Source organism: Mytilus californianus, unplaced genomic scaffold, assembly GCF_021869535.1.
Source record: "Mytilus californianus isolate M0D057914Y unplaced genomic scaffold, xbMytCali1.0.p SCAF_3, whole genome shotgun sequence".
NCBI classification, from domain to species: Eukaryota; Metazoa; Mollusca; class Bivalvia; order Mytilida; family Mytilidae; genus Mytilus; species Mytilus californianus.
The window spans coordinates 73777166-73791156 of NW_026262679.1; the positions used below are offsets into that span (position 1 = coordinate 73777166).

The 13991-nt window shown below is 31.2% G+C and overlaps 9 non-coding genes across 9 annotated transcripts; all 9 read left to right on the top strand.

Annotated features, from left to right (window-relative positions):
- The first annotated feature begins 833 nt into the window (after positions 1-833).
- Trnar-ucu (transfer RNA arginine (anticodon UCU)) lies at positions 834-906 on the top strand. The gene has a single exon. It is a non-coding gene; the product is annotated as a tRNA-Arg (tRNA).
- A 1524-nt stretch (positions 907-2430) lies between these two features.
- Positions 2431-2503, top strand: Trnar-ucu (transfer RNA arginine (anticodon UCU)). Its single transcript has one exon. It is a non-coding gene; the product is annotated as a tRNA-Arg (tRNA).
- A 1623-nt stretch (positions 2504-4126) lies between these two features.
- On the top strand, positions 4127-4199 carry Trnar-ucu (transfer RNA arginine (anticodon UCU)). Its single transcript has one exon. It is a non-coding gene; the product is annotated as a tRNA-Arg (tRNA).
- Positions 4200-5723: 1524 nt separating this feature from the next.
- Positions 5724-5796, top strand: Trnar-ucu (transfer RNA arginine (anticodon UCU)). The gene has a single exon. It is a non-coding gene; the product is annotated as a tRNA-Arg (tRNA).
- A 1623-nt stretch (positions 5797-7419) lies between these two features.
- On the top strand, positions 7420-7492 carry Trnar-ucu (transfer RNA arginine (anticodon UCU)). Its single transcript has one exon. It is a non-coding gene; the product is annotated as a tRNA-Arg (tRNA).
- A 1524-nt stretch (positions 7493-9016) lies between these two features.
- Positions 9017-9089, top strand: Trnar-ucu (transfer RNA arginine (anticodon UCU)). The gene has a single exon. It is a non-coding gene; the product is annotated as a tRNA-Arg (tRNA).
- Positions 9090-10613: 1524 nt separating this feature from the next.
- Trnar-ucu (transfer RNA arginine (anticodon UCU)) lies at positions 10614-10686 on the top strand. Its single transcript has one exon. It is a non-coding gene; the product is annotated as a tRNA-Arg (tRNA).
- A 1524-nt stretch (positions 10687-12210) lies between these two features.
- Trnar-ucu (transfer RNA arginine (anticodon UCU)) lies at positions 12211-12283 on the top strand. The gene has a single exon. It is a non-coding gene; the product is annotated as a tRNA-Arg (tRNA).
- A 1524-nt stretch (positions 12284-13807) lies between these two features.
- Positions 13808-13880, top strand: Trnar-ucu (transfer RNA arginine (anticodon UCU)). The gene has a single exon. It is a non-coding gene; the product is annotated as a tRNA-Arg (tRNA).
- Positions 13881-13991: the final 111 nt, after the last annotated feature.

Sequence of the window (13991 nt, forward strand, 5' to 3'; positions counted from 1 at the left end):
AAGCTTGGCCCGATGATCCTTTTTATCACCGTTGTAAACTTCCGTACACCCCTGAGGACACCAAGATAACTAATAATATCATCTATATATTTATACATTATGTTTCACTCTATGTAATGCATCACACGTTTCTGTTTCTGCTTAAAGTTCTACTAATTACCACAAAGCCCCCCTCACCTACCTTTTTCATAAAGTACACAATATACAGATTGGTCAATTCTCAGATACTTAACAGAGCCAATAAAGTAACAAATCGTTCGAAATAAATGTTTTAAAAGGTGTTTAAAATGAAAATTAGAACAAAAATAATAGAAATGCCTCTAGTCGTTGTACACATTCTCACTTCTCACTTCTCAAAAAGGGTAACCTATAGGAATAGGCATACGTGTAAGCGTCGGTATTGAATAGTTTTCGAAAATGTCTAGTTGTATGACAGTCGCATAGAATTCCATTATATTGACAACAATATGTGAGCAAAACAAACAAACATAATAGTTTAAAATGTTAAAAATTTGGGTACAGCAGTCAACATAATCTAATCCAGAGGCCGTGGGTTCGAATCCAACCGTGGATGTTATATATTTTTTATCATGTGGTTTTTGTTATTTTGATTTTTTTCTGTTTTTAAACATCAATTCATTGTTTAAATGTATGACCATTATGTTAATAATAGCCGTAAATTGCCTTTTGTGTTGTGATATTTTATAACCCGATTGCATTGACACTTTAAAATTAATTTCTTAAGGCCGAATGAGACTCTTCATATACTTTGTTAACTACAACAGAGGACAATATTTACATATATGTATTCAAATAGTTGCTCTTTCTGTCATGTCCGCGTAGCGCAGGGGATAGCGCGCTGGACTTCTAATCCAGAGGTCGTGGGTTCGAATCCCACCGTGGATGTTAAATTTTTTCATCATGTCCGTTTGCAGTACAGTGTTGTAGTAGAGTATGCAATTGGCGAATTGAATTTCTAGAAAGCATTCAAATCTGCGTGGAGGCATCCAATGAACAGATTATCTGTCATTAGTGATATTTGTACAGGCTTAGTTTATCGTCTATGTCAGCCGTTCTCCTAAATAAAGAATCTTTTTTTCTTATGAAGCAAATTTGTGTAAATTTGGACACATTGAAGAAATATACCTCACATAAGATAACTAAAACTAAAAGAGAACAAATAAAATTAAAATTGAAGCATATTTATGAAAAGCTAGTAAATGATTAAATATCAGATATAAAGGATAGCAGCAAACTCACTATTTATAAACATGTAAAGCTAAATAATACAGAAGAAAAATATTAAACTTGCTAAAAATTTTAATTAAGAAAACGGATAACAAAATAAGAATAAGTGATCACAATTTATTAATAGAAATTGGAAAGATATCTTAAAATGCCAAGAGAAGAAAGATTATGCAAAAGCTACAAAAAAAAGGAAGATGAAATTAATTTCTTTTTATATTGGGATATTAACAGTACTATTAGACAAGTTTATTTTGATTTTTTGATAAATAAGAATATGCACTGCACATATTTAAATGATACAGATACGATTACAAATATAATCAACCCAAGATCACACATTCAGGTAAATAAGCTTGGCCCGATGATCCTTTTTATCACCGTTGTAAACTTCCGTACACCCCTCAGGACACCAAGATAACTAATAATATCATCTATATATTTATACATTATGTTTCACTCTATGTAATGCATCACACGTTTCTGTTTCTGCTTAAAGTTCTACTAATTACCACAAAGCCCCCCTCACCTACCTTTTTCATAAAGTACACAATATACAGATTGGTCAATTCTCAGATACTTAACAGAGCCAATAAAGTAACAAATCGTTCGAAATAAATGTTTTAAAAGGTGTTTAAAATGAAAATTAGAACAAAAATAATAGAAATGCCTCTAGTCGTTGTACACATTCTCACTTCTCACTTCTCAAAAAGGGTAACCTATAGGAATAGGCATACGTGTAAGCGTCGGTATTGAATAGTTTTCGAAAATGTCTAGTTGTATGACAGTCGCATAGAATTCCATTATATTGACAACAATATGTGAGCAAAACAAACAAACATAATAGTTTAAAATGTTAAAAATTTGGGTACAGCAGTCAACATAATCTAATCCAGAGGCCGTGGGTTCGAATCCAACCGTGGATGTTATATATTTTTTATCATGTGGTTTTTGTTATTTTGATTTTTTTCTGTTTTTAAACATCAATTCATTGTTTAAATGTATGACCATTATGTTAATAATAGCCGTAAATTGCCTTTTGTGTTGTGATATTTTATAACCCGATTGCATTGACACTTTAAAATTAATTTCTTAAGGCCGAATGAGACTCTTCATATACTTTGTTAACTACAACAGAGGACAATATTTACATATATGTATTCAAATAGTTGCTCTTTCTCTCATGTCCGCGTAGCGCAGGGGATAGCGCGCTGGACTTCTAATCCAGAGGTCGTGGGTTCGAATCCCACCGTGGATGTTAAATTTTTTCATCATGTCCGTTTGCAGTACAGTGTTGTAGTAGAGTATGCAATTGGCGAATTGAATTTCTAGAAAGCATTCAAATCTGCGTGGAGGCATCCAATGAACAGATTATCTGTCATTAGTGATATTTGTACAGGCTTAGTTTATCGTCTATGTCAGCCGTTCTCCTAAATAAAGAATCTTTTTTTCTTATGAAGCAAATTTGTGTAAATTTGGACACATTGAAGAAATATACCTCACATAAGATAACTAAAACTAAAAGAGAATAAATAAAATTAAAATTGAAGCATATTTATGAAAAGCTAGTAAATGATTAAATATCAGATATAAAGGATAGCAGCAAACTCACTATTTATAAACATGTAAAGCTAAATAATACAGAAGAAAAATATTAAACTTGCTAAAAATTTTAATTAAGAAAACGGATAACAAAATAAGAATAAGTGATCACAATTTATTAATAGAAATTGGAAAGATATCTTAAAATGCCAAGAGAAGAAAGATTATGCAAAAGCTACAAAAAAAAGGAAGATGAAATTAATTTCTTTTTATATTGGGATATTAACAGTACTATTAGACAAGTTTATTTTGATTTTTTGATAAATAAGAATATGCACTGCACATATTTAAATGATACAGATACGATTACAAATATAATCAACCCAAGATCACACATTCAGGTAAATAAGCTTGGCCCGATGATCCTTTTTATCACCGTTGTAAACTTCCGTACACCCCTGAGGACACCAAGATAACTAATAATATCATCTATATATTTATACATTATGTTTCACTCTATGTAATGCATCACACGTTTCTGTTTCTGCTTAAAGTTCTACTAATTACCACAAAGCCCCCCTCACCTACCTTTTTCATAAAGTACACAATATACAGATTGGTCAATTCTCAGATACTTAACAGAGCCAATAAAGTAACAAATCGTTCGAAATAAATGCTTTAAAAGGTGTTTAAAATGAAAATTAGAACAAAAATAATAGAAATGCCTCTAGTCGTTGTACACATTCTCACTTCTCACTTCTCAAAAAGGGTAACCTATAGGAATAGGCATACGTGTAAGCGTCGGTATAGAATAGTTTTCGAAAATGTCTAGTTGTATGACAGTCGCATAGAATTCCATTATATTGACAACAATATGTGAGCAAAACAAACAAACATAATAGTTTAAAATGTTAAAAATTTGGGTACAGCAGTCAACATAATCTAATCCAGAGGCCGTGGGTTCGAATCCAACCGTGGATGTTATATATTTTTTATCATGTGGTTTTTGTTATTTTGATTTTTTTCTGTTTTTAAACATCAATTCATTGTTTAAATGTATGACCATTATGTTAATAATAGCCGTAAATTGCCTTTTGTGTTGTGATATTTTATAACCCGATTGCATTGACACTTTAAAATTAATTTCTTAAGGCCGAATGAGACTCTTCATATACTTTGTTAACTACAACAGAGGACAATAAGATAAGATAAGATAAGATATTTTATTTCCAATTATGGGCCCCAAAGGACATAAACATTACAACATCAATAATTTTTTCATAATGCAATACAAACAATATTTACATATATGTATTCAAATAGTTGCTCTTTCTCTCATGTCCGCGTAGCGCAGGGGATAGCGCGCTGGACTTCTAATCCAGAGGTCGTGGGTTCGAATCCCACCGTGGATGTTAAATTTTTTCATCATGTCCGTTTGCAGTACAGTGTTGTAGTAGAGTATGCAATTGGCGAATTGAATTTCTAGAAAGCATTCAAATCTGCGTGGAGGCATCCAATGAACAGATTATCTGTCATTAGTGATATTTGTACAGGCTTAGTTTATCGTCTATGTCAGCCGTTCTCCTAAATAAAGAATCTTTTTTTCTTATGAAGCAAATTTGTGTAAATTTGGACACATTGAAGAAATATACCTCACATAAGATAACTAAAACTAAAAGAGAACAAATAAAATTAAAATTGAAGCATATTTATGAAAAGCTAGTAAATGATTAAATATCAGATATAAAGGATAGCAGCAAACTCACTATTTATAAACATGTAAAGCTAAATAATACAGAAGAAAAATATTAAACTTGCTAAAAATTTTAATTAAGAAAACGGATAACAAAATAAGAATAAGTGATCACAATTTATTAATAGAAATTGGAAAGATATCTTAAAATGCCAAGAGAAGAAAGATTATGCAAAAGCTACAAAAAAAAGGAAGATGAAATTAATTTCTTTTTATATTGGGATATTAACAGTACTATTAGACAAGTTTATTTTGATTTTTTGATAAATAAGAATATGCACTGCACATATTTAAATGATACAGATACGATTACAAATATAATCAACCCAAGATCACACATTCAGGTAAATAAGCTTGGCCCGATGATCCTTTTTATCACCGTTGTAAACTTCCGTACACCCCTCAGGACACCAAGATAACTAATAATATCATCTATATATTTATACATTATGTTTCACTCTATGTAATGCATCACACGTTTCTGTTTCTGCTTAAAGTTCTACTAATTACCACAAAGCCCCCCTCACCTACCTTTTTCATAAAGTACACAATATACAGATTGGTCAATTCTCAGATACTTAACAGAGCCAATAAAGTAACAAATCGTTCGAAATAAATGTTTTAAAAGGTGTTTAAAATGAAAATTAGAACAAAAATAATAGAAATGCCTCTAGTCGTTGTACACATTCTCACTTCTCACTTCTCAAAAAGGGTAACCTATAGGAATAGGCATACGTGTAAGCGTCGGTATTGAATAGTTTTCGAAAATGTCTAGTTGTATGACAGTCGCATAGAATTCCATTATATTGACAACAATATGTGAGCAAAACAAACAAACATAATAGTTTAAAATGTTAAAAATTTGGGTACAGCAGTCAACATAATCTAATCCAGAGGCCGTGGGTTCGAATCCAACCGTGGATGTTATATATTTTTTATCATGTGGTTTTTGTTATTTTGATTTTTTTCTGTTTTTAAACATCAATTCATTGTTTAAATGTATGACCATTATGTTAATAATAGCCGTAAATTGCCTTTTGTGTTGTGATATTTTATAACCCGATTGCATTGACACTTTAAAATTAATTTCTTAAGGCCGAATGAGACTCTTCATATACTTTGTTAACTACAACAGAGGACAATATTTACATATATGTATTCAAATAGTTGCTCTTTCTCTCATGTCCGCGTAGCGCAGGGGATAGCGCGCTGGACTTCTAATCCAGAGGTCGTGGGTTCGAATCCCACCGTGGATGTTAAATTTTTTCATCATGTCCGTTTGCAGTACAGTGTTGTAGTAGAGTATGCAATTGGCGAATTGAATTTCTAGAAAGCATTCAAATCTGCGTGGAGGCATCCAATGAACAGATTATCTGTCATTAGTGATATTTGTACAGGCTTAGTTTATCGTCTATGTCAGCCGTTCTCCTAAATAAAGAATCTTTTTTTCTTATGAAGCAAATTTGTGTAAATTTGGACACATTGAAGAAATATACCTCACATAAGATAACTAAAACTAAAAGAGAATAAATAAAATTAAAATTGAAGCATATTTATGAAAAGCTAGTAAATGATTAAATATCAGATATAAAGGATAGCAGCAAACTCACTATTTATAAACATGTAAAGCTAAATAATACAGAAGAAAAATATTAAACTTGCTAAAAATTTTAATTAAGAAAACGGATAACAAAATAAGAATAAGTGATCACAATTTATTAATAGAAATTGGAAAGATATCTTAAAATGCCAAGAGAAGAAAGATTATGCAAAAGCTACAAAAAAAAGGAAGATGAAATTAATTTCTTTTTATATTGGGATATTAACAGTACTATTAGACAAGTTTATTTTGATTTTTTGATAAATAAGAATATGCACTGCACATATTTAAATGATACAGATACGATTACAAATATAATCAACCCAAGATCACACATTCAGGTAAATAAGCTTGGCCCGATGATCCTTTTTATCACCGTTGTAAACTTCCGTACACCCCTGAGGACACCAAGATAACTAATAATATCATCTATATATTTATACATTATGTTTCACTCTATGTAATGCATCACACGTTTCTGTTTCTGCTTAAAGTTCTACTAATTACCACAAAGCCCCCCTCACCTACCTTTTTCATAAAGTACACAATATACAGATTGGTCAATTCTCAGATACTTAACAGAGCCAATAAAGTAACAAATCGTTCGAAATAAATGCTTTAAAAGGTGTTTAAAATGAAAATTAGAACAAAAATAATAGAAATGCCTCTAGTCGTTGTACACATTCTCACTTCTCACTTCTCAAAAAGGGTAACCTATAGGAATAGGCATACGTGTAAGCGTCGGTATAGAATAGTTTTCGAAAATGTCTAGTTGTATGACAGTCGCATAGAATTCCATTATATTGACAACAATATGTGAGCAAAACAAACAAACATAATAGTTTAAAATGTTAAAAATTTGGGTACAGCAGTCAACATAATCTAATCCAGAGGCCGTGGGTTCGAATCCAACCGTGGATGTTATATATTTTTTATCATGTGGTTTTTGTTATTTTGATTTTTTTCTGTTTTTAAACATCAATTCATTGTTTAAATGTATGACCATTATGTTAATAATAGCCGTAAATTGCCTTTTGTGTTGTGATATTTTATAACCCGATTGCATTGACACTTTAAAATTAATTTCTTAAGGCCGAATGAGACTCTTCATATACTTTGTTAACTACAACAGAGGACAATAAGATAAGATAAGATAAGATATTTTATTTCCAATTATGGGCCCCAAAGGACATAAACATTACAACATCAATAATTTTTTCATAATGCAATACAAACAATATTTACATATATGTATTCAAATAGTTGCTCTTTCTCTCATGTCCGCGTAGCGCAGGGGATAGCGCGCTGGACTTCTAATCCAGAGGTCGTGGGTTCGAATCCCACCGTGGATGTTAAATTTTTTCATCATGTCCGTTTGCAGTACAGTGTTGTAGTAGAGTATGCAATTGGCGAATTGAATTTCTAGAAAGCATTCAAATCTGCGTGGAGGCATCCAATGAACAGATTATCTGTCATTAGTGATATTTGTACAGGCTTAGTTTATCGTCTATGTCAGCCGTTCTCCTAAATAAAGAATCTTTTTTTCTTATGAAGCAAATTTGTGTAAATTTGGACACATTGAAGAAATATACCTCACATAAGATAACTAAAACTAAAAGAGAACAAATAAAATTAAAATTGAAGCATATTTATGAAAAGCTAGTAAATGATTAAATATCAGATATAAAGGATAGCAGCAAACTCACTATTTATAAACATGTAAAGCTAAATAATACAGAAGAAAAATATTAAACTTGCTAAAAATTTTAATTAAGAAAACGGATAACAAAATAAGAATAAGTGATCACAATTTATTAATAGAAATTGGAAAGATATCTTAAAATGCCAAGAGAAGAAAGATTATGCAAAAGCTACAAAAAAAAGGAAGATGAAATTAATTTCTTTTTATATTGGGATATTAACAGTACTATTAGACAAGTTTATTTTGATTTTTTGATAAATAAGAATATGCACTGCACATATTTAAATGATACAGATACGATTACAAATATAATCAACCCAAGATCACACATTCAGGTAAATAAGCTTGGCCCGATGATCCTTTTTATCACCGTTGTAAACTTCCGTACACCCCTGAGGACACCAAGATAACTAATAATATCATCTATATATTTATACATTATGTTTCACTCTATGTAATGCATCACACGTTTCTGTTTCTGCTTAAAGTTCTACTAATTACCACAAAGCCCCCCTCACCTACCTTTTTCATAAAGTACACAATATACAGATTGGTCAATTCTCAGATACTTAACAGAGCCAATAAAGTAACAAATCGTTCGAAATAAATGTTTTAAAAGGTGTTTAAAATGAAAATTAGAACAAAAATAATAGAAATGCCTCTAGTCGTTGTACACATTCTCACTTCTCACTTCTCAAAAAGGGTAACCTATAGGAATAGGCATACGTGTAAGCGTCGGTATTGAATAGTTTTCGAAAATGTCTAGTTGTATGACAGTCGCATAGAATTCCATTATATTGACAACAATATGTGAGCAAAACAAACAAACATAATAGTTTAAAATGTTAAAAATTTGGGTACAGCAGTCAACATAATCTAATCCAGAGGCCGTGGGTTCGAATCCAACCGTGGATGTTATATATTTTTTATCATGTGGTTTTTGTTATTTTGATTTTTTTCTGTTTTTAAACATCAATTCATTGTTTAAATGTATGACCATTATGTTAATAATAGCCGTAAATTGCCTTTTGTGTTGTGATATTTTATAACCCGATTGCATTGACACTTTAAAATTAATTTCTTAAGGCCGAATGAGACTCTTCATATACTTTGTTAACTACAACAGAGGACAATATTTACATATATGTATTCAAATAGTTGCTCTTTCTGTCATGTCCGCGTAGCGCAGGGGATAGCGCGCTGGACTTCTAATCCAGAGGTCGTGGGTTCGAATCCCACCGTGGATGTTAAATTTTTTCATCATGTCCGTTTGCAATACAGTGTTGTAGTAGAGTATGCAATTGGCGAATTGAATTTCTAGAAAGCATTCAAATCTGCGTGGAGGCATCCAATGAACAGATTATCTGTCATTAGTGATATTTGTACAGGCTTAGTTTATCGTCGATGTCAGCCGTTCTCCTAAATAAAGAATCTTTTTTTCTTATGAAGCAAATTTGTGTAAATTTGGACACATTGAAGAAATATACCTCACATAAGATAACTAAAACTAAAAGAGAACAAATAAAATTAAAATTGAAGCATATTTATGAAAAGCTAGTAAATGATTAAATATCAGATATAAAGGATAGCAGCAAACTCACTATTTATAAACATGTAAAGCTAAATAATACAGAAGAAAAATATTAAACTTGCTAAAAATTTTAATTAAGAAAACGGATAACAAAATAAGAATAAGTGATCACAATTTATTAATAGAAATTGGAAAGATATCTTAAAATGCCAAGAGAAGAAAGATTATGCAAAAGCTACAAAAAAAAGGAAGATGAAATTAATTTCTTTTTATATTGGGATATTAACAGTACTATTAGACAAGTTTATTTTGATTTTTTGATAAATAAGAATATGCACTGCACATATTTAAATGATACAGATACGATTACAAATATAATCAACCCAAGATCACACATTCAGGTAAATAAGCTTGGCCCGATGATCCTTTTTATCACCGTTGTAAACTTCCGTACACCCCTGAGGACACCAAGATAACTAATAATATCATCTATATATTTATACATTATGTTTCACTCTATGTAATGCATCACACGTTTCTGTTTCTGCTTAAAGTTCTACTAATTACCACAAAGCCCCCCTCACCTACCTTTTTCATAAAGTACACAATATACAGATTGGTCAATTCTCAGATACTTAACAGAGCCAATAAAGTAACAAATCGTTCGAAATAAATGTTTTAAAAGGTGTTTAAAATGAAAATTAGAACAAAAATAATAGAAATGCCTCTAGTCGTTGTACACATTCTCACTTCTCACTTCTCAAAAAGGGTAACCTATAGGAATAGGCATACGTGTAAGCGTCGGTATTGAATAGTTTTCGAAAATGTCTAGTTGTATGACAGTCGCATAGAATTCCATTATATTGACAACAATATGTGAGCAAAACAAACAAACATAATAGTTTAAAATGTTAAAAATTTGGGTACAGCAGTCAACATAATCTAATCCAGAGGCCGTGGGTTCGAATCCAACCGTGGATGTTATATATTTTTTATCATGTGGTTTTTGTTATTTTGATTTTTTTCTGTTTTTAAACATCAATTCATTGTTTAAATGTATGACCATTATGTTAATAATAGCCGTAAATTGCCTTTTGTGTTGTGATATTTTATAACCCGATTGCATTGACACTTTAAAATTAATTTCTTAAGGCCGAATGAGACTCTTCATATACTTTGTTAACTACAACAGAGGACAATATTTACATATATGTATTCAAATAGTTGCTCTTTCTCTCATGTCCGCGTAGCGCAGGGGATAGCGCGCTGGACTTCTAATCCAGAGGTCGTGGGTTCGAATCCCACCGTGGATGTTAAATTTTTTCATCATGTCCGTTTGCAATACAGTGTTGTAGTAGAGTATGCAATTGGCGAATTGAATTTCTAGAAAGCATTCAAATCTGCGTGGAGGCATCCAATGAGCAGATTATCTGTCATTAGTGATATTTGTACAGGCTTAGTTTATCGTCGATGTCAGCCGTTCTCCTAAATAAAGAATCTTTTTTTCTTATGAAGCAAATTTGTGTAAATTTGGACACATTGAAGAAATATACCTCACATAAGATAACTAAAACTAAAAGAGAACAAATAAAATTAAAATTGAAGCATATTTATGAAAAGCTAGTAAATGATTAAATATCAGATATAAAGGATAGCAGCAAACTCACTATTTATAAACATGTAAAGCTAAATAATACAGAAGAAAAATATTAAACTTGCTAAAAATTTTAATTAAGAAAACGGATAACAAAATAAGAATAAGTGATCACAATTTATTAATAGAAATTGGAAAGATATCTTAAAATGCCAAGAGAAGAAAGATTATGCAAAAGCTACAAAAAAAAGGAAGATGAAATTAATTTCTTTTTATATTGGGATATTAACAGTACTATTAGACAAGTTTATTTTGATTTTTTGATAAATAAGAATATGCACTGCACATATTTAAATGATACAGATACGATTACAAATATAATCAACCCAAGATCACACATTCAGGTAAATAAGCTTGGCCCGATGATCCTTTTTATCACCGTTGTAAACTTCCGTACACCCCTGAGGACACCAAGATAACTAATAATATCATCTATATATTTATACATTATGTTTCACTCTATGTAATGCATCACACGTTTCTGTTTCTGCTTAAAGTTCTACTAATTACCACAAAGCCCCCCTCACCTACCTTTTTCATAAAGTACACAATATACAGATTGGTCAATTCTCAGATACTTAACAGAGCCAATAAAGTAACAAATCGTTCGAAATAAATGTTTTAAAAGGTGTTTAAAATGAAAATTAGAACAAAAATAATAGAAATGCCTCTAGTCGTTGTACACATTCTCACTTCTCACTTCTCAAAAAGGGTAACCTATAGGAATAGGCATACGTGTAAGCGTCGGTATTGAATAGTTTTCGAAAATGTCTAGTTGTATGACAGTCGCATAGAATTCCATTATATTGACAACAATATGTGAGCAAAACAAACAAACATAATAGTTTAAAATGTTAAAAATTTGGGTACAGCAGTCAACATAATCTAATCCAGAGGCCGTGGGTTCGAATCCAACCGTGGATGTTATATATTTTTTATCATGTGGTTTTTGTTATTTTGATTTTTTTCTGTTTTTAAACATCAATTCATTGTTTAAATGTATGACCATTATGTTAATAATAGCCGTAAATTGCCTTTTGTGTTGTGATATTTTATAACCCGATTGCATTGACACTTTAAAATTAATTTCTTAAGGCCGAATGAGACTCTTCATATACTTTGTTAACTACAACAGAGGACAATATTTACATATATGTATTCAAATAGTTGCTCTTTCTCTCATGTCCGCGTAGCGCAGGGGATAGCGCGCTGGACTTCTAATCCAGAGGTCGTGGGTTCGAATCCCACCGTGGATGTTAAATTTTTTCATCATGTCCGTTTGCAATACAGTGTTGTAGTAGAGTATGCAATTGGCGAATTGAATTTCTAGAAAGCATTCAAATCTGCGTGGAGGCATCCAATGAACAGATTATCTGTCATTAGTGATATTTGTACAGGCTTAGTTTATAGTCGATGTCAGCCGTTCTCCTAAATAAAGAATCTTTTTTTCTTATGAAGCAAATTTGTGTAAATTTGGACACATTGAAGAAATATACCTCACATAAGATAACTAAAACTAAAAGAGAACAAATAAAATTAAAATTGAAGCATATTTATGAAAAGCTAGTAAATGATTAAATATCAGATATAAAGGATAGCAGCAAACTCACTATTTATAAACATGTAAAGCTAAATAATACAGAAGAAAAATATTAAACTTGCTAAAAATTTTAATTAAGAAAACGGATAACAAAATAAGAATAAGTGATCACAATTTATTAATAGAAATTGGAAAGATATCTTAAAATGCCAAGAGAAGAAAGATTATGCAAAAGCTACAAAAAAAAGGAAGATGAAATTAATTTCTTTTTATATTGGGATATTAACAGTACTATTAGACAAGTTTATTTTGATTTTTTGATAAATAAGAATATGCACTGCACATATTTAAATGATACAGATACGATTACAAATATAATCAACCCAAGATCACACATTCAGGTAAATAAGCTTGGCCCGATGATCCTTTTTATCACCGTTGTAAACTTCCGTACACCCCTGAGGACACCAAGATAACTAATAATATCATCTATATATTTATACATTATGTTTCACTCTATGTAATGCATCACACGTTTCTGTTTCTGCTTAAAGTTCTACTAATTACCACAAAGCCCCCCTCACCTACCTTTTTCATAAAGTACACAATATACAGATTGGTCAATTCTCAGATACTTAACAGAGCCAATAAAGTAACAAATCGTTCGAAATAAATGTTTTAAAAGGTGTTTAAAATGAAAATTAGAACAAAAATAATAGAAATGCCTCTAGTCGTTGTACACATTCTCACTTCTCACTTCTCAAAAAGGGTAACCTATAGGAATAGGCATACGTGTAAGCGTCGGTATTGAATAGTTTTCGAAAATGTCTAGTTGTATGACAGTCGCATAGAATTCCATTATATTGACAACAATATGTGAGCAAAACAAACAAACATAATAGTTTAAAATGTTAAAAATTTGGGTACAGCAGTCAACATAATCTAATCCAGAGGCCGTGGGTTCGAATCCAACCGTGGATGTTATATATTTTTTATCATGTGGTTTTTGTTATTTTGATTTTTTTCTGTTTTTAAACATCAATTCATTGTTTAAATGTATGACCATTATGTTAATAATAGCCGTAAATTGCCTTTTGTGTTGTGATATTTTATAACCCGATTGCATTGACACTTTAAAATTAATTTCTTAAGGCCGAATGAGACTCTTCATATACTTTGTTAACTACAACAGAGGACAATATTTACATATATGTATTCAAATAGTTGCTCTTTCTCTCATGTCCGCGTAGCGCAGGGGATAGCGCGCTGGACTTCTAATCCAGAGGTCGTGGGTTCGAATCCCACCGTGGATGTTAAATTTTTTCATCATGTCCGTTTGCAATACAGTGTTGTAGTAGAGTATGCAATTGGCGAATTGAATTTCTAGAAAGCATTCAAATCTGCGTGGAGGCATCCAATGAGCA